This window comes from Nycticebus coucang, chromosome 2 (genome assembly GCF_027406575.1).
Source record: "Nycticebus coucang isolate mNycCou1 chromosome 2, mNycCou1.pri, whole genome shotgun sequence".
Classification (NCBI taxonomy): Eukaryota; Metazoa; Chordata; class Mammalia; order Primates; family Lorisidae; genus Nycticebus; species Nycticebus coucang.
This window is the reverse complement of record NC_069781.1, coordinates 159518854-159540326: the sequence shown is the minus strand read 5'-3', so window position 1 is coordinate 159540326 and position 21473 is coordinate 159518854.

The window sequence follows — 21473 nt, the reverse complement described above, 5'->3', positions numbered from 1 at the left end:
ATTCAATACTACTATGAAATCAGTATATAATCACCTACACATTCATACAAATGGTAAAACATAACTATAGTCCAGAAAGTAGAAGGGAAGAGGAGAGACAGGGGAGGGGGTAGTGGGAGGGGGATGCAGAAAGAGGGAGTGTATTGGGGGGACCTTACCCAATGTGCATTATGAAGTGGTACATTTCAAAACTATTAAGAATATAATAATGTATGTGCTAATCAGTTCATTGTAAGCATTTCACATTGTATTTCAAATCACTATACTAAATCCCATAAATGCATCAAGGCATACAGTATGACTTAATAAAAACAAAAAGAAACAAGAAAGATTAATGTGTAGTTTGAGCCATATGAGCTTTCAATGAAAAAATATAAACATTTTTGTTTGGATTAAGCAACACTGAAAAGCTGCAAATTCTGCTTGTTTTCCCTGGCATTTTCTATAATGAGACTTTAGAAATTATAAATTTATTAAGGATGTAGGTACCCAGATATATAAAGCAGATAAGAAAGTTATTTCATACAGGCTAGCTGTAATCTGATGCGGAATTATTTAATTTTGATCAGAATGGTTGAGTAAGCACCATTTATATTAACATAAATGCATTTGGCAACACTTTTCAATGGAAATCCCACTTCAAATCTCTCATATTTATAGAACTTTCCCAACTGTATGTAAGTAGATACACAAAAATGACTTTTTGTAAAAAAAAAAAAAAAAAATAGGTTTCTACCTCATTAGTTTAATTATGAAATGACTTTCTTATCTGCTTTATATATCTGGGTACCTACATCCTTAATAAATTTATAATTTCTAAAGAAGTCTCAGGGAGAAATACATCTTTCAACTCTTAGATCTTCTCTAGTCTTCTGTTTTTCCTTGGGTAGTGGTCTAATTCTCTGTTTTGTTTTTTTTTTTTTTTTTTGCAAAAAGTCTACAGATGATGAAGACCAGGATATGAGAGCTGCAATTTAGAAATCCCAGCAATACAGAAAATTGTCTCCTTGCATCCACATATTGATGCCACAAAAGGATGCTCATTATTCATGCTTGGATGACGTGCCCACCTCTGGGCAGATAATTGCTGCCAGCAATACAGTATGTGATGATTACCCAGGACTCTGTCACCTGCCTGAACTTTGCCTGGTGATCAGGGCCTGATACCAAAATATAAAACTTTTCAAGAAAGCCTAACTAGACTGACTAACACAAATCACAGCATCCATTTCATATTCCTGGGAAAATTACCAAAGCATGAATGCCTTGGTGCTCTTATAAAGAAATGTTTAAAATATGTCACAATGAATATCAAAAGTCTACTATATCTGGTGGTACTTAGGGTTCACCAAATTCTGAAAGAAAACATGATTTTATTCATGTAATGTGTTTATAATTAACACCTTACACATTCTATGAACTCCTATAGCATATCATAGTTAGAATTACTCCTGATCCAAATGTCTCCCTCCTGAATACATGAATTCCAGTTATTCTAGCTCATTCTGGCTCGAATCCATGTTAACAAATTTGTTACTATCATATTTCTTGAAAATCAAACTTGTAAATGTTACTTTAAAAAACTTTAATAGTTAAAAATACTATTATTATGGAACACTAATAAGAATTAAGAGATTCAGGGGCGGAGACAAGATGGCTGACTGAAGCCAGATTTCCACAGAGGCTTCCATCCAGAAGGAGAGTTATAGGACAGAAATTAAGCATGTTAACAAATTTGTTACTATCATATTTCTTGAAAATCAAACTTGTAAATGTTACTTTAAAAAACTTTAATAGTTAAATATACTATTACTATGGAACACTAATAAGAATTAAGAGATTCAGGGGCGGAGACAAGATGGCTGACTGAAGCCAGATTTCCACGGAGGCTTCCATCCAGAAGGAGAGTTATAGGACAGAAATTAAGCAAGTAACCTGGTGGATTAGAGATGCTCCAAGAGAGAAGGTTGAAGAATGCACATCAACCCCGCTGAGGCAAGCTACGAGCACAAGGATACAAACAAAAGGTACAAAATACATCACCAAGTGGATGGGAGTCCCCTCCCCCATGAGAACAGATCAGAGTGCCCCACAAACAAATGATCAGAGTTCAAAGGTCCTCCCGGGGAGGAGACAAGATGGCTGACTGAAGCCAGCTTTCCACAGAGGCTCCCGTTCAGAAGGAGAGTTAGAGGACAAAAATTCAGCAAGTAACCTGGTGAATTTGAGCTGCACTAAGACAGAAGGTTGTAGGACGCACGTCAACCCTGCTGAGGTGAGCTGCGACCACAAGGATACAAACAAAAGGTACAAAATCCATCACCAAGCAGACGGGAGTCCCCTCCCCCATGAGAACGGCTCAGAGTGCCCCACAAACAACTGGGCAGAGTTCAAAGGTCCTCCCACTACACTCCACTGGAGAGACCCTCTAAAAACTGGACCTACCTCCCCTACTAGGGTGCCACGGCATCCTCCTGCCAGGCATAAAACTGTATAAACTGTATATAGTCTCTACCTGGAATTCTGAGCTCGCAGCGCTCCCCTTCACTCACACTGGGGTCTGGAGGCCAGTCCCGGTCGGTCAGTGGAGAGAGGACTGCACCAGAGTGGCAGTTCCCTGATTCACAGTGCAACAGCCGTCTTTTGGTGACAATGCAGCCAGGCATAAAACTGTGTAAAACTGTGTGTGTTTTCTGCCCGCAGCCCCAGGCTTCCAGCATCCCCTGTGCTCCCCTCTGCTCTCACTCCAAGGTCTGGAGGCCTGTCCCCCAGGAATCCAGACTCTTGGGCGATTGCTCAAGGGGTGTAGACAGTGCTGGGCTGCAGCCGGTTGGTGCAGACTCTGGGATACAGGAGCGGAGAGAGGACGGTTTGCTGGAGGGGAGCTACACTGGAGCAACGGTTGCCTGAGCCATCGGGCAAAAGCCCTCTTTTGCTAGCAATACGGCTCACTACAGAATATTCAGAAGCCACACCCCCTGTCTCCCTGGGCAACCAGAGACTCTGAGTTTGCCTGAGGCAACTCCAACTTGCAAACCAGGGAAACTCCCAGGGCGGAGCTGACCCAGAGGTCCACTTTACTAAACCTAAGACACACCTGGCCCTCAGGGGATCATCAGCCTATAGACAATACAAGAGCAAAGACAAGCTGATTTGGAACTCAACTCAGCTTCTCTTCTGCAGGGGAAACGCAGAGTTGTTCTGTTCTGTTCTGTCAGTAACATTAATCAGGGGCGAGACTGGACCTGAGTGAAAACCCCTCAATCTTCATCTAGCACTCGAGGTTGTCAGGCCTCACCTCCTCCTGCTGGAGAGAGGCAGAGTACAGCGGCCTGGCAGACTTCTTTGTGATTCAGGCAGGTACAAACTCCTGGAGTACCGATTCACTACAGGCAACTGGGTCAGCCAACTGCAGGGCTATCAGTGACTGGGTGTGAAGTGGTGCAAGGTTGGGAAGGAGGCAGCAACCTTCCCAGACTGATTTATAGGCTAGGTGGCTTCTCCTGACTCCACGCAGCACTGGAGCAAGCCACACCAGAGTAGTCACCAGACCCCTGTGATCCAGTTCCCAGAGACCTCTTAAACTCTCTCACCCGAGACAGGTGCAGACTGAGACAATTGATTTGGACATTTTTGAACTGAACCAATCACCTGACGACAAATCAGGTGGTGTCCTAGGTGCACAGTGGTAGAAAGGTTTGATTTTTCTTTTCCAATTATTTGCCAGTGGGGGGCGGGGTGACTTAATTGCTGATATTTCTCCACAGCTGAGACTTCAATCCAGAGTATCTGTTTCACTAGGGTGGAACAGAAACCAGCTGAAAACAAGACAGAACCACTTAGCCCCCCCACACCAGACAGGGCCCCAGTTTCTCAGGCCACAACACTGTACAGGCACTCGACAAAGCCACAGGGGAAAGTAAAACAACCATGGGGCGGAATCAGCGGAAAAACTCTGGTAACATGAATAACTAGAATAGATCAACCCCCCCAAGGAAAGATATTGCAGATGTAATTGAAGATCCCATTCATAAACAACTGCCTCAGATGTCAGAAATCTAATTCAGAATTTGGATTGCAGACCAGATTAACAAAGTGGAATTAGGAATTTGAGGAGAAATTCAAAAGCTGTCTCAAGAATTTAACGAATTTAAAGACAAAACCACCAAAGACTTAGACACACTGAAGCAAGAATTTGCAGCGCTCAAAGATATGAAAAATACAGTAGAATCCCTCAGTAACAGAATGGAGCAAGCAGAAGAAAGGATTTCTGACATCAAAGATAAAGCCTTTGAACGCTCCCAAACTCTCAAAGAGGAAGAGAAATGGAGAGCAAAAACGGATCACTCTCTCAGAGAGCTCTGGGATAATTCGAAGAAGGTGAATATTCGAATCATAGGAGTTCTAGAAACAGATGAAGTGGCCTCGCTGGGCACAGAGGCCCTTCTGCATAAAATTATGAAGAGAATTTTCCAGACATGCTTAGAGATTCTGAAATTCAGATAGCGGACAGCTTCAGAACCCCAGCACGACTCAACCCCAATAAGACATCCACAAGGCATATCATAATTAGCTTCATAAAGTTAATATGAAGGAGAAAATCCTCAAAGCTGCCAGGAGAAAGAAAACCATTACCTTCAAAGGCAAGAATATTAGAATGACTGCAGATCTCTCTGCTGAAACTTTTCAAGCCAGAAGAGGGTGGTCACCGACTTTTAATCTCCTAAAGCAAAATAACTTTCAACCCAGGATCTTGTATCCAGCTAAACTGAGTTTCATTTATGATGGAGAAATTAAATACTTTAATGACATTCATATGTTGAAGAAATTTGCCATAACCAAACCAGCTCTTCAGGATATTCTCAGACCTATCCTCCATAATGACCAACCCAATCCTATGCCACAAAAGTAAACTCACTCAGAAACTTCAGATCAAACTCCAATTTCCACACTGGCGAAAGGATTAAAAATGCCCACTGGACTTTTGAAAAACTCGATACCCAAAACTTCACCAGACTTATCAATATTCTCCATTAATGTGAACGGCTTAAACTGTCCTCTAAAGAGGCATAGGTTAGCTGACTGGATACAAAAATTCAGGCCAGATATTTGTTGCGTACAAAAGTCACATCTTAACCTCAAAGACAAATACAGACTCAGGGTGAAAGGATGGTCATCCATATTTCAGGCAAATGGTAATCAGAAAAAAGCAGGTGTTGCAATTTTATTTGCAGATACAATAGGCTTTAAACCAACAAAAGTAAGGAAGGACAAGAATGGTCACTTCATATTTGTTAAGGGTAATACTCACTATGATGAGATGTTAATTATTAATATCTATGCACCCAACCAGAATGCACATAAATTTATAAAAGAAACTCTAACAGACATGAGCAATTTGATTTCCTCCAGCTCCATAATCGTCGGAGATTTCAACACTCCTTTGGCAGTGTTGGATCCATCCTCCAACAAGAAGCTGAGCAAAGAAATCTTAGATTTAAACCTAACCATCAACATTTGGATTTAGCAGACATCTACAGAACATTTCATCCCAACAAAACTGAATACCCATACTTCTCATCAGCCCATGGAACTTACTCCAAAATCGATCACTTCTTAGGTCACAAGTCTAACCTCAGTAGATTTAAAGGAATAAAAATTATTCCATGCATCTTCTCAGACCACCATGGAATAAAACTTGAGCTGAGTAACAACACGAATCTGCATACTCATACAAAAACATGGAAGTTAAATACCTTATGCTGAATGATAGCTGGGTCAGAGATGAGATTAAGAAAGAAATCGCCAATTTTTTGGAACAAAAAAACAATGAAGACATGAACTATCAGAACCTCTGGGACACTGCAAAGGCAGTTCTAAGAGGGAAATTTATAGCACTGCAAGCCTTCCTCAAGAGAACAGAAAGAGAGGAAGTTAACAACTTAATGGGACATCTCAAGCAACTGGAAAAGGAATATTCCAACCCCAAACCCAGTAGAAGAAAAGAAATAAACAAAATTAGAGCAGAATAAAATGAAATTGAAAACAAAAGAATAATACAACAGATCAATAAATCAAAAAGCCTGGTTTTTCGAAAAGGTCAATAAAATAGATAAACCTTTGGCCAACCCAACAAGGAAAAAAAGAGTAAAATCTCTAATCTCATCAATCAAAAACAACAAAGACGAAATAACAACAGACTTCTCAGAAATCCAAAAAATCCTTAATGAATATTACAAGAAACTTTATTCTCAGAAATATGAAAATCTGAAGGAAACTGACCGATACTTGGAAGCATGTCACCTTCCAAGACTTAGCCAGAATCAAGTGGAAATGTTGAACAGGCCCATATCAAGTTCGGAAATAGCATCAACCATACAAAACCTCCCTAAAAGGAAAAGCCTGGTACCTGATGGTTTCACGTCTGAATTCTACCAAACCTTTAAAGAGGAATTAGTACCTATGTTACTCAACCTGTTCCAAAAGGTAGAAAAAGAAGGAAGACTACCCAACACGTTCTATGAAGCAAACATCACCCTGATCCCCAAACCACGGAAAGACCCAACAAGAAAAGAAAATTATAGACCAATATCACTAATGAATATAGATGCAAAAATATTCAACAAGATCCTAACAAACAGACTCCAGCTACACATCAAACCACTTATACATCATGACCAAGTCGGTTTTATCGCAGGATCTCAAGGCTGGTTCAATATACGTAAATCTATAAATGTAATCCAGCACATAAACAAATTAAAAAACAAAGACCATATGATTCTCTCAATCAATGCAGAAAAAGTTTTTGATAATATCCAGCATCCTTCATGATCAGTACACTTAAGAAAATCGGTATAGAAGGGACATTTCTAAAACCGATACAGACCATCTACAGCAATCCCACAGCCAATATCATATTGAATGTAGTTAAATTGGAATCATTTCCACTCAGATCAGGACCCAGACAAGGCTGCCCATTGTTTCCATTGGAAGTTTTAGCCACTGCAATTAGGGAAGAACAGGCGATCAAGGGTATCCATATAGGATCAGAAGAGATCAAACTTTCACTCTTCGCAGATGATATGATAGTATATCTGGAAAACACTAGGGACTCTACTACAAAACTCTTAGAAGTGATCAAGGAATACAGCAGGGTCTCAGGTTACAAAATTAACATTCATAAATCGGTAGCCTTTATATATACCAACAACAGTCAAGTTGAAAAAACAGTTAAGGACTCTATCCCATTCACAGTAGTGCCAAAGAAGATGAAATATTTGGGAATTTATCTAACAAAGGACATGAAAGATCTCTATAAAGAGAACTATGAAACTCTAAGAAAAGAAATAGCTGAAAATATTAACAAATGGAAAAACATACCATGCTCATGGCTGGAAGAATCAACATAGTTAAAATGTCTATACTACCCAAAGCAATATATAATTTCAATGCAATCCCTATTAAAGCTCCACTGTCACACTTTAATGATCTGGAAAAAACAATACTTTGTTTTATATGGAATCAGAAAAAACCTTGAATAGCCAAGACATTACTCAGAAATAAAAACAAAGCAGGAGGAATTATGCTACCAGACCTCAGACTATACTACAAATCAATAGTGATCAAAACAGCATGGTATTGGCACAAAAACAGAGAGGTAGATGTCTGGAATAGAATAGAGAATCAAGAGATGAATCCAGCTACTTACCATTATTTAATCTTTGACAAGCCAATTAAAAACATTCAGTGGGGAAAAGATTCCCTATTTAACAAATGGTGCTGGGTGAACTGGCTGGCAACCTGTAAAAGACTGAAAGTGGACCCACACCTTTCACCATTAACTAAGATAGACTCTCACTGGATCAAAGATTTAAACTTAAGACACGAAACTATAAAAATACTAGAGGAGAGTGCAGGGAAAACACTTGAAGAGATTGGGATGGGTTAGTATTTTATGAGGAGGACCCCCCGGGCAATCGAAGCAGCTTCAAACATACACTACTGGGATTTGATCAAACTAAAAAGCTTCTGCACAGCCAAGAACACAGTAAGTAAAGCAAGCAAACAGCCCTCAGAATGGGAGAAGATATTTTCAGGCTATGTCTCCGACAAAGGTTTAATAACCAGAATCCACAGAGAACTCAAACGCATTAGGAAGAATAGAACAAGGGATCCTATGACAGGCTGGGCAAGGGATTTGAAGAGAAACTTCTCTGAAGAAGACAGGAGTGCAGCCTTCAGACATATGAAAAAATGCTCATCATCTTTTATCATCAGAGAAATGCAAATCAAAACTACTTTGAGATATCACCTAACTCCAGTGAGACTAGCCTATATCACAAAATCCCAAGACCAGAGATGTTGGCCGCGGATGTGGAGAAAATGGAACACTTTCGCACTGCTGGTGGGAATGCAAATTAATACATTCCTTTTGGAAAGAGATATGGAGAACACTTAGAGATCTAAAAATAGATCTGCCATTCAATCCTGTCATTCCTCTACTGGGCATATACCCGGAAGACCAGAAATCACATCATAACAAAGATATTTGTACCAGAATGTTTATTGCAGCCCAATTCATAATTGCTAAGTCATGGAAAAAGCCCAAGTGCCCATCAATCCACGAATGGATTAATAAATTGTGGTACATGTACACCATGGAATATTATGCAGCTTTAAAGAAAGATGGAGACTTTACCTCTTTCATGTTTACATGGATGGAGCTGGAACATATTCTTCTTAGTAAAGTATCTCAAGAATGGAAGAGAAAGTACCCAATGTACTCAGCCCTACTATGAGACTAATTTAGGGTTTTCACATGAAAGCTATAACCCAGTTACAACCTAAGAATAGTGGGAAGGGGGAAAGGGAAGGGAGGGAGGTGGGAGGTGGGTAGAGGGAAGGGGATTGGTGGGATTACACCAGCGGCGCATCTTACAAGGGTATATGTGAAACTTGTTAAATGGTCTGTGAAGCTAGTGAATGATGCCCCATGATCATATCAATTACACAGCTATGATTTAATAAAAAAAAAAAGAAAAAAAAAAAGAAAATTATAATACTTACAATGAAAAAAACAAAAAAAAAAAAAAAAAAAGGTCCTCCCACAACACTCCACGGGAGAGACCCACTAAAAACTGGACCTACCTCCTGTACTAGGATGCCACAGCATTCTCATGCCAGGCATAAAACTGTATAAAACTGTAAATATTCTCTACCTGCAATTCTGAGCTCCAAGCACTACTCTCCACTCTCACTCTGAGGTCTGGAGTCCTGTCCCCCAGGAGTCCAGAATCATGGGTGATTTCTCAAGGGGTGTGGACAGGCCTTAACTGCAGCTGGTCAGTGCTGACTCTATGGCACGGGAGTGAGGAGAGGACCATGGGCTGAGAGGGAACCACACCGGACCAGCAATGCACTGAGGCGCAGAGCAGCAGCTGTCTTTTGGCAACAATAGTGCTCACTCCCGGGTATTCTGAAGCCACACCCCCATCTCCCTGGGCAACCAGAGGAGGCCGGGCATTTACTCAGGCGGCAACCACCACAGAACAGATCTGGGACGGAAACGCAGGCACTGTGAGTAAAGGGCTTGCCTAAGGCAGTACTGGCCTGGGTGGAACACAAAGCCGGGAAGTTCCCAGGGAAGTTCCCATGACCCAGAGAACAGTTTTACTGAGCCTAAGATACACCCAACCATCAGTGGATCATCAGGCTATAGACAAAGGAAAACAGGAGGCTAGAACTGACAGGTAACCGAATACAAACCTTCAAGAGCAAACACAGGGCCTGAGGTGCAGGATCTGGGAACTCAAAACAGCTTCTCTTCTGCAGGGGAATTTAGCAGAGACAGAAACAAATTCCCACAAAGTTGTTCTGTTCTGTTCTGTCAGTAACTGCAATTAGGGGCAGGCTGGAACTGAGTGAACACCCCCTTCCCCCAATCAAGCACCTGAAGTTGTCAGGCCTCACCTCCCCCTGCTAGACAGAGGCAGAGCACAGCGGCCTGGCTGAGCAGAAATAGATTTCCTTGTGATTCAGGCAGGTGAAAACACCTGGAGTATCTGTTCACTACAGGCAACTGAGTCACGGCCCTGCTGGGCTATCAGTGACTGGGTAAGACAGAGGTGAAAGGTGGGGAAGGAGGCATCAACATTCCCAGACTGATCTACTTCCTGGGTAGGTCTTCCTAACTCCGTGGAGCACCAGAGGAAGCCATATCTGAGTAGTCACCTGACCCCTTTGATCCAGTAGCCAGAGACCTTTTAAACTCTCCCACCTTAGACAGGTGCTGACTGAAACAATTGATTTGGACCTTCTGAACAGAGCCAATCACCTAAGGACTATTCAGGTGGTGCCTTGGGTGTGTGGTTGTAGTAAGGTTTGATTTTCCTATTCCAATTGTTGCCCGTGGGGGATGGGGTGACATAATTGCTGGCATTTCTCCACAGCTGACACTTCAACCCAGAGTAACTGTTTCACTAGGGTCGAACAGAGACCAGCTGAAAACAAGACAGAACCACTTAGCCCCACCACACCAAACCGGTCCTCAGTTTCTCAGGCCATATAACTTTATGAGTCCTTGACCAAGCTCCAGGGGAAAAATCAAACGGTGTAAAACAATCATGGGGCAGAATCAGCAGAAAAACTCTGGTAACATGAATAACCAGAATAGAACCACCCCCCCGCCCCAAGGAAAGATATGGCAGACATAACTGAAGCACCTATTCATAAACAGCTGGCCGAGATGTCAGAAATCGAATTCAGAATTTGGATCGCAAACAAGATTAATAGAATGGAGGAAAATTTGGAATTAGAAATTCGAGGAGCAATTCAAAAGTCGGAATTAGAAATTTGAGGAGAAATTCAAAAGTTGTCTCAAGAATTTAATGAATTTAAAGACAAAACCACCAAAGATTTTCATGCACTGAAGCAAGAATTTGTAGTCCTCAAAGATCTGAAAAATACAGTAGAATCCCTCAATAACAGAGTGGAGCAAGCAGAAGAAAGGATTTCTGACATTGAAGACAAAGCCTTTGAATGCTCCCAAACTCTCAAAGAGGAAGAAAAATGGAGAGCAAAAACAGATCATTCTCTCGGAGAGCTCTGGGATAATTTGAAGAAGGCTAATATCTGCTTCTTTGGAATCCCTGAAGGTGATGAAGTGGCCTCCCAAGGCACAGAGGCCCTTCTCCATGAAATTATGAAAGACAATTTTCCAGACATGCCTAGAGATTCTGAAATTCAGATAGCAGTTTCAGAAGCCCAGCACGACTCAATCCCAATAAGACATCCCCCATGCATATAATAATTCACTTCACTAAAGTTAATATGAAGGAGAAAGTTTGGAAAGCAGCCAGACTTAAGAAATCCATTACCTACAAAGGGAAGAATATCAGAATGACTACAGATCTCTCTGCTGAAACTTTTCAAGCCAGAAGAGGGTGGTCATCAATTTTTAATCTCCTAAAGCAAAATAACTTTCAACCCCGGATCCTGTATCCAGCTAAACTGAGTTTCATTTATGATGGAGAAATTAAATACTTTAATGACATTCATATGTTGAAGAAATTTGCCATAACCAAACTAGCTCTTCAGGATATTCTCAGACCTATACTCCATAATGAACAGACCAATCCTCTACCACAAAAGTAAACTCACTTAGAAAATTTGATCAAACTCCAACTTCCACAGTGGCGAAAGGATTAAAAATGTCCACTGAACATTCGAAAAACTCGATACCCAAAATCTTACCAGACTTATCAATATTCTCAATTAAGGTGAATGGCTTAAACTTCCTCTAAAGAGGCACAGGTTGGCTGAATGGATACAAAAACTCAGGCCAGATATTTGCTGCATACAAGAGTCACATCTTACCTGAAGAGATAAATATAGGCTCAGGGTGAAAGGATGGTCATCCATATTTCAGGCAAATGGTAACCAGAAAAAAGCAGGTGTTGCAATTCTATTTGCAGATACAATAGCCTTTAAACCAACCAAAGTAAGGAAGAATAAGAATAGTCACTTCATATTTGTTAAGGGTAATACTCAATATAGTAAGATTTCAATTATTATCTATGCACCCAACCAGAATGCACCTCAATTTATAAGAGAAAGTCTAGCAGACATGAGCAACTTGATTTCCTTCAGCTCCATTATAGTCAGAGATTTCAACATTCCTTTGGCAGTGTTGCATAGATCCTCCAATAAGAAGCTGAGCAAAGAAATTTTAGATTTAAACCTAACCATCCAACATTTGGATTTAGCAGACATCTACAGAACATTTCATCCCAACAAAAGTGAATACACATACTTCTCATCAGCCAACGGAACATATTCCAAAATTGGTCACATCTTAAGTCACAAGTCTAAACTCAGTAAATTTAAAGGAATAGAAATTATTCCTTGCATCTTCTCAGACCATCATGGAATAAAAGTTAAACTCAGTAACAACAGGAATCTGCATACTCATACAAAAACTTGGAAGTTAAATCACCTTATGCTGAATGATAGCTGGGTCAGAGATGAGATCAAGAAGGAAATTGCCAAATTTTTGAAACAAAATGACAATGAAGACACGAATTATCAGAACCTCTGGGATACTGCAAAGGCAGTCTTAAGAGGGAAATTTATAGAATTGCAAGCCTTCCTTAAGAGAACAGAAAGAGAGGAAGTTAACAACTTAATGGGACATCTCAAACAACTGGAAAAGGAAGAACATTTCAACCCCAAACCCAGTAGAATAAAAGAAATAACCAAAATTAGAGCAGAATTAAATGAAATTGAAAAAAGAGTTATACAACAGATAAATAAATCAAAATAGATAAACCTTTGGCTAACCTAACCAGGAAAAAAGAGAGTAAAATCTCTAATCTCATCAATCAGAAATGACAAAGATGAAACAACACACTCCTCAGAAATCCAAAAAATCCTTAATATTACAAGAAACTTTATTCTCAGAAATATGAAAATCTGAAGGAAATTGACTGATATTTGGAAGCACGTCACCTTCCAAGACTTAGCCAGAATCAAGTGGAAATTTTGAACAGGCCCATATCAAGTTCTTAAATAGCATCAGCCATACAAAATCTCCCTAAAAAGAAAAGCCCGGGACCAGAAGGCTTTACGTCAGAATTCTACCAAACCTTTAAAGAAGAACTAGTACCTATATTACTAAACCTCTTCCAAATACAGAAAAAGAAGGAATACTACCCAACATGTTCTATGAAGCAAACATCACCCTGATCACCAAACCAGGAAAAGACACAACAAGAAAAGAAAATTACAGACCAATATCACTAATGAATATAGATGCAAAAATATTCAACAAGATCCTAACAAACAGAATCCAGCTACACATCAAACCACTTATACATCATGACCAAGTCGGTTTTATCCCAGGGTCTCAAGGCTGGTTCAATATATGTAAATCTATAAGTATAATTTAGCACATAAACAAATTAAAAAACCAAAACCGTATGATTCTCTCAATTGATGCAGAAAAAGCTTTTGATAATATCCAGCATCCCTTCATGATCAGAACACTTAAGAAAATTGGTATAGAAGGGACATTTCTTAAACTGATAGACGCCATCTACAGCAAACCCACAGCCAATATCATATTGAATGGAGTTAAACTGAAATCATTTCCACTCAGATCAGGAACCAGACAAGGCTGCCCATTGTCTCCACTGCTCTTTAACAGTGTAATAAAAGTTTAAGCCATCACAATTAAGGAAGAAAAGGCGATCAAGGGTGTCCATATAGGGTCAGAAAAGATCAAACTTTCACTCTTCACAGATGATATGATTGCATATCTGGAAAACACCAGGGATTCTACTACAAAACTCTTAGAAGTGATCAAGGAATATAGCAGCGTCTCAGGTTACAAAATCAAAATTCATAAATCGGTAGCCTTTATATATACCAACAATAGTCAAGCTGAAAAAACAGTTAAGGACTCTATTCTATTCACAGTAGTGCCAAAGAAGATGAAATATTTGGGAGTTTACCTAACAAAGGATGTGAAAGATCTCTATAAAGAGAACTATGAAACTCTAAGAAAACAAATAGCTGAAAATGTTAACAAATGGAAAAACATACCATGCTCATGGCTGGGAAGAATCAACATCATTAAAATGTCCATACTACCCAAATCAATATACAATTTTAATGCATTCTCTATTAAAGTTCCACTGTTATACTTTAAAGATCTTGAAAAAATAATACTTTGTTTTATACGGAATCAGAAAAAATCTCGAATAGCCATTACTCAGAAATAAAAGCAAAGCAGAAGGAATCATGCTACCAGCCCCCAGACTATACTATAAATCGATAGTGATCAAAACAGCATGGCACTGGCACAAAAACAGAGAAGTAGATGTCTCAAACAGAATAGGTACCAAGAGATGAATCCAGCTACTTACCGTTATTTGATCTTTGACAAGCCAGATAAAAACATCCAATGGGGAAAAGATTCCGTATTTAACAAATGGTGCTGGGTAAACTGGCTGGCAACGTGTAGAAGACTGAAAATGGACACACACCTTTCACCATTAACTAAGATAGACTCTCATTGGATTAAAGACTTAAACTTAAGACATAAAATTATAAAAATACTAGAAGAGAGGGCAGGGAAAACCCTTGAAGAAATCAGTCTGGGCGAGTATTTTATGAGGAGGACCCCCCAGGCAATTGAAGCAGTGTCAAAAATACACTACTGGGACCTCATCAAACTAAAAAGCTCCTGCATAGCCAAGAACACAGTAAGTAAAGCAAGCAAACAGCCCTCAGAATGGGAGAAGATATTTGCAGGCTTTGTCTCCGACAAAGGTTTAATAACCAGAATCCACAGAGAATTCAAACGTATAAGCAAGAAAAGAACAAGTGATCCCATCACAGGCTGGGCAAGGGTCTTGAAGAGAAACTTCTCTGAAGAAGACAGGTGCACGGCCTACAGACATATGAAAAAATGCTCATCATCTTTAATCATCATAGAAATGCAAATCAAAACTACTTTGAGATATCATCTAACTCCAGTAAGATTAGTCCATATCACAAAATCCCAAGACCAGAGATGTTGGCATGGATGTGGAGAAAAGGGAATACTTCTACACTGCTAGTGGGAATGCAAGTTAATACATTCCTTTTGGAAAGATGTTTGGAGAACACTTAGAGATCTAAAAAAGATCTGCCATTTAATCCTATAATTCCTCTACTAGGCATATACCCAGAAGACCAAAAATCACATCACAACAAAGATATTTGTACCAGAATTTTTATTTGCAGCCCAATTCATAATAGCTAAGTCATGGAAGAAGCCCAGTGCCCATCGATCCACGAATGGATTAATAAATTGTGGTATATGTACACCATGGAATATTATGCAACCTTAAAGAAAGATGAAGACTTTACCTCTTTCATGTTTACATGGATAGAGCTGGAACATAGTCTTCTTTGTAAAGTATCTCAAGAATGGAAGAAAAAGTATCCAATGTACTCAGCCCTACTATGAAACTAATTTATAGCTTTCACATGAAAGCTATAACCCAGTCATAACCTAAGCATATGGCGAAGGGAGTGAGGGGGAGGGAGAGGGGGGAGGGAGAGGGAGAGGGGGAGGGAGAGGGAGAAGAGAGGGGGGAGGGGGAGGGGGGAGGGGGGAGGGGGAGGGGGGAGGGGGAAGGGGAAGAGGGGAGGGGAAGGGGAAGAGGGGAGGGGAGGGGGAAGGGGAAGAGGGGAGGGGAAGGGGAAGAGGGGAGGGGAGGGGGGAGGGGAAGGGGAGGGGGGAGGGGAAGGGGAAGAGGGGAGGGGAGGGGGGAGGGGAAGGGGAGGGGGGAGGGGAAGGGGAAGAGGGGAGGGGAGGGGGGAGGGGGAAGGGGAAGAGGGGAGGGGAGGGGGGAGGGGGAAGGGGAAGAGGGGAGGGGAGGGGGAAGGGGAAGAGGGGAGGGGAGGGGGAAGGGGAAGAGGGGAGGGGAGGGGGAAGGGGAAGAGGGGAGGGGAGGGGGAAGGGGAAGAGGGGAGGGGAGGGGAGGGGGAAGGGGAAGAGGGGAGGGGAGGGGGAAGGGGAAGAGGGGAGGGGAGGGAGGAGGGGGAAGAGGGGAAGAGGAGGGGGAAGAGGGGAAGAGGAGGGGGAAGAGGGGAAGAGGAGGGGGAAGGGGAAGAGGGGAGGGAGAGGGGGGAGGGAGAGGGGGGAGGGAGAGGGAGAGGGGGGAGGGAGAGGGAGGGGGAGGGAGAGGGAGAGGGGGGAGGGAGAGGGAGGGGGGAGGGAGAGGGAGGGGAGGGAGGGGAGGGGGAGGGGAGGGAGGGGAGGGAGGGGAGGGGGAGGGGAGGGAGGGGGAGGGGAGGGGAGGGGGAGGGGAGGGAGGGGGAGGGGAGGGGAGGGAGGGGGAGGGGAGGGGAGGGAGGGGGAGGGGAGGGAGGGGAGGGGGAGGGGAGGGAGGGGGAGGGGAGGGAGGGGAGGGGGAGGAGGGAGGAGGGGGAGGGGGGAGGGGGGAGAGGGAGGAGGGGGAGAGGAGAGGAAGGGAGCGGGTGATTGGTGGGATTACGCTTGCGGTGCATCTTACAAGGGTATATGTGAAACTTAGTAAATGTAGAATGTCTTAACACAACAACTAAGAAAATGCCAGGAAGGCTATGTTAACCAGTGTGATGAAAATGTGTCAAACTGTTCATAAAACCAGTGTATGGTGCCCCATGATTGCATTAGTGTACACAGCTATGATTTAATAATAATGAAAAAAGAAATAAGAGATTAAAAGTTTCGTAAGTATGGGTTTTTAATAAATCATGTATTTAATCTTGTAACATTAGAAACAAATAACATCCTTTTGATTATTACTAGTTACCAGGAACTTATTTATATTTAGTTGCCAGGAATAATTGAGAAATATTTTTATGTTGAATTTTATTAGTGTTTTTACTTCATTTACTGGTGGTTTAACAATAAAACGGCTTCAGTTTTTTTTTTTTTTCATTTTCTTTATAATTCAAGTACTTTTAATGTGAGAATGCAGATACAAGTTTCTTCAATTTAAAGTCATCCTATGTTAAATAACAAAGATTTCATTGGTATATTAAATATGTATGTTAACTGCCTAGTGAATATGAACATGTATCATCCTGGCCTCTCTGAATATGAGTATTTATGTGCATCTATTAAAGTCATTTAATAAATAATTCACTTCTATTCGAGTTACTAGTTTTTTATTTTTGATAAGGAGATAATAAAAATAATTAAAGGAAAGTATCAAGTGACTTGAGGTAAGAGATCACGTCTACATTAACATCAACATCACTTGTTTATTTTCTATTAAATTATAGTGAAGTATGTCAACTACATTATTCATTTCTTAACCTACAAGTGTGAAAAAAAATGAGATACTCATATTTATGAGATACTCATACTCAACTATTCAGAAGCCCTATATTCAAAATGCGTCTCTTTCTAACCAAGTTTCCAAACTAGTGATTTTTGGTTCTTTAAGGACTATCTGTATCTTAAACAAAACAAATACGCTGTTTAGTACTCTCCCTCAATTTTCCAATTCATGGAACTATGGTAATTTTTCAGTCTTGACTTTCTTCACACTAGTAGACTCAGTTTATATAACTTCAAGTTAGATAATAATATGAAACAGAAAGTGGATAATATGGTAATATTTTTATCATAAAAAATTACAATCTCTTTTAAAAAAGATCACTGATATTTTGCTAACCTTTAATATTGCCAAAAAGATTGCTGATTTTTCATCAGTCTTAAAATAATATTCACTACATAATTTCATGAATGCATGCAAACTAGTTTGTACCAATACACCAAAAAAATTTAACAATAGGCAAAATGTGATAGTATCATTTGGAAAGCTGGGCAGAGGGAGATGAGAGTATACCTCTATATAGTTTACAAAGTTCAGTATAAAGTATTTTGTAATTTGAAAATATCACTCTTCATATAGCATTAGTGAAGGCAAAAAAAATTCAATAAGCAATATACATTCCTGGCAAAGCATTATCAGTATTCCACCAACATGATTTAAAAACTGGTTCCAAGTCTGTACCAGGCTGTTTCAAAGCTGCAGAACTAATATCCTATTGCAAGGATTATGTTTTGTTTACTTACTGATGTGTACTGAGAGGTTGGCAATTGAATCGAACTGAGCAAATATCTTTGAACACCTCTCACGTGTCCTAGTGTATGTCAATCCATGAGCTATGAAGCTTCAGAACCATATACTGAGTGTAACAGCAAGGTTCTTGTCTTTTTGCAGCTTTGGGCTATGAGGGATATCCAGAAGACAGATATTAAATCATTAATTGCAAGTATGTACTGAAAGAGAAGATATGGAAGTCTACATAAACATGTAGAAAAGGGATTTTAATCTTATCTAGAGGTTTCAGAATGCTTCTTGACTGCTTAAACTATGCCTTAAAGACGAATTTCTGATAGCCAGATGGATTGAGGAGCAAGCACATTTCATTTAGAAGAATACTAGTGGATTCTTAAAACAAAAATATTGTGTTTAGTAAACCAAAAGACTTCCCTAGCCTGATGTGCAGGCAGTAGCCTCGGTCTTCTGAAAAAGGAGGATGGAGCCAGGTCTGGGAGAGGAATGTGAATCTTGGTAAGAATTTCAGCCTTGAGAAAAATGAAAGCAAGAAAATAATTGCCAGTAGGGGCAGTACTTATCAAATTGCACTTTTTAAAAGATAATTTAAAGCAGGAAGCATGTTCTTACTTCTCTATTTCCACTGTATGCATAATATCTGGCATATGTCAACTGTTCAATTAATTGGGTTGTACATACATCGGCTTTAATACAAAGAAGTATAAATATTGAAAACATCTCAAACAAGGTCTTGTCAGACCTAGAAAGGTTAAAACTTTGAAGATGTCAAATCTTTCAAAGAACACACGTGAAATTCTCAAGACAATTTTATCTAATTAAACATAGTTTAAATGTAGGTTCAAAATTGCTCTTTATCTTCAATTTTATTTTATATCTTGTACTTCCTGATATTCTTTTGAAACTATTATTACAGACCCAGGAGAAGCAAACTAAGATTGTAGCACAGATCTGGTCTAATTGCCATCTTAGTCCATGAACTAAGAATGGCTTTTACCTTTTTAACTAAAACAGTTCAGACGAAAATTACTTGGTGGTAAATTAAAACTGTATGAAATTTGAAATTTTTTTCCAGAAATATGGTTTTATTGGAAGACAGCCAAACACATTGCTTTGCATGTGATCTGTGGCTCCTTTCTTGCTATAAACATCAGTGTCAAATAATGAGAACAGAATCTGTTTGGCCCCTAAAGCTAAAATATTTTCTGACTCTTTAAAGGAAATGTTTGCTAACCTCTGTCATAGATGGCATTAAAATTAAGTATGTAAGGGAACACGGTTTGATTCTTTTAGCTATGTATCCCTAAAATCATTTTCAATTTCCATTTTTTATTTATTTAATCATCTTTCAATGAGGAGACATCTTATCCAGACTTTCTTCCAATGACCTTTAATGCAGAATTTTTACATTTAACTAAAGTAATACATCATTTTAAGAGTCCTATTTTTCTTCAATTTCTTCCTGAGAGCCTCCTTCAGTCTCAGGTAGAGAATATAACTGCCCATCCCAAAGACCACCAGACTGTATAAATGTTAGTCTTCATGAAATACTGAGCTGTTAAATTTAGGATATTTTTCCTCTTCTGGTTATGTCAAGACCTTAAAATCCAAGGCCGAGGTGGGTGGATCACCTGATTCAGGAGTTTGCACCAGCCTGAGCAAGGGTGAGACCCTGTCTCTAAATAAAATAAATGAACTGCTGGGTATTATGATATATACCTGTAGTCCCAGCTACAAGGGAGGCTGAGGCAAGAGGATCCCTTGAGCCCAAGAGTGAGCTATGATGCCATCACACTCTACCCAGGGCAACAGAGTAAGACTCTTGTCTTTAAAAACAACAACTAAAACAAGCTTAAAATTAGACATGTTAGAGATGTTAGTTCAGGAAAGTATGAATGAAATAGGCAGCAGAAATCCAAAAGCTCCTTGAAAGAAACACCTTAGAAGGATCATCTGTGCTAATAAAACCACCCCAGCCACTGCCATCCAAATGCAATGGCCCACCTGTGAAGAAGCTGTGCATTGAACATATTAAGACTTCAAATCAAACACTTGTAAAAGCAATCTAATGAGATGAAAGGAGAGTAGCCAAAATTCACCCTCTCCTTCACTAAGTGTTTTCAATGCATTCATTCATTATTCAACTACATTTTCCTTCTTAAAGTTACATTTGAAAAGTCAAAGATGACGAACAAACAAAATCATTGAACACTGGATAAGCCATTTGTTTCCTTACTAGAATGCAATCTCATCGTGTGCGCTGGTGAAATAGATGTTGTGAGTCCTACTAAAGTTTACTCAATGATATTTGGAATCCTGCAGCTAAGTTAAAGGAGGCTTTTCCCCATCTTCATTATCTTTAGAGAAAAGAGACCTTGTCCAGCCGTTCCAGGAACAGCCTCTACAAGGAACTTATCCGTGGTCCTACTGGACAGCAGGCCCCTTACAAAAGGCTGGGAAGAATGTGTTAGTATCAGGGACAGGGAGGAACAGACATTCCTTAGCCCACAACCCAATTGTACAGAATCACTTAAGTGATTACTCAGCCCCTAGAATCATTTTTCAATAAGAAATAAGTTTCTTTTGTTGATTTCACTGAAATGTTTTTTTTTAATCACACTGTGTATGTTAACAATGTTTATACCTCACATGACAGAACACAGATTTTGAATTTTGACAGAGAATAAATAAGGTCAGTGGTTTGTTGATACCTTATGCTACAGATACCAACACATGCATACAGAGTGTGAGAATATTAAGCACAAAATAATTTGTCTTTTCAATGAGCAGTTGTTGCTGTTTAAGCTCAGGGACACCAAGCCATTTTTTCCAATTTTTTTTTCTTTTTACTGCAAAATCAAATAACTCTGCTTATAATGGGGAGGGAGAATGCTTTAAATCCATTGAATGCAAATATATATTTATGACTTAGTTTATGTCCTTTGCCACCTAATTTTCCAAATGTAATAGAGATTACAACTTGCAGTTTTTATATCATCCAAAACAAAGTATCAAAAGCTATCATTGTATTATTACTATTAATACTATGCATTTGTTTAGACTTTATATTTACATTTGTCATACCTTGTTCAGATAATGTTTTTATGTTACCATATATAGGTACTAGAAACTTACATCAAATCTAAGTTTGTTGTTGATAAGAGCATTTCTGATTCTTTTTCACTAAACCCTGTATTGTTAGCGTACTATTACTTGTTATTTGGAAGTCCTTTTCTGATGTCCTATGATCTGAATTATGAGAATTTCAAAATTGACATTCCAGAACTACCTATAAAATGTACCTCCTGAATATAACAAAGAGAAAATAACCTGAGGTATTGCCATATTCTG